Raw genomic sequence first — 608 nt, forward strand, 5'->3', positions numbered from 1 at the left:
GGCGGGCACCGCACCGCCTCCGCGCCCCGCCCCGCCGAGACACGGCTACTGCGGCGGTTGGAGCGTGCGCGAGCCCCGGCGCGGCGGCGGCAGCAGACTGCAGAGCTGCGTTGGCGGGAAGCGCGCGCCCGCCCGCCCCGCGCTCCAGCGGAGGGGGGCCGGGAGGGCGCCGGCGGTGCCGCCGTGATGCTGCTGCTGCCGCCGCCGCTGCTGCTGCTGCTGCTTGCTGCGGCCCAATCGGAAGGCAGGGAGATGCTAAACCCGCCCTCCCCATTGGCTGGGGAGAGAGCGGGGCGCGGGGCGGCCTGGATGGGGCCGGACGGGGGCCGCCAGGGTACCCCCTCCCACACACACCGGCGTCACGTGATGGCGCGGCGGGAAAAGCCGTTGGGGCTGGGGGGGGGGGTGTGAGGGGCCGGCGGCGGGGGCGGTTCCGTCCCCAGGTGCCCGGCGAGGCGGGCGGTACCGCCCTGCCCCTCCGCCTCGGCCTGAGGGGTCGGGGGTATCGTCGTATGTGATAATTCATACTCCGAAAACATGAGCAGCTTACCGTGCAGCCAATTTAATAGTAAATGTGTGTTAAAAAGTGTGAGGCCAGCTCCATGTCA

Source organism: Cygnus olor, chromosome 2 (genome assembly GCF_009769625.2).
Source record: "Cygnus olor isolate bCygOlo1 chromosome 2, bCygOlo1.pri.v2, whole genome shotgun sequence".
NCBI lineage: Eukaryota > Metazoa > Chordata > Aves > Anseriformes > Anatidae > Cygnus > Cygnus olor.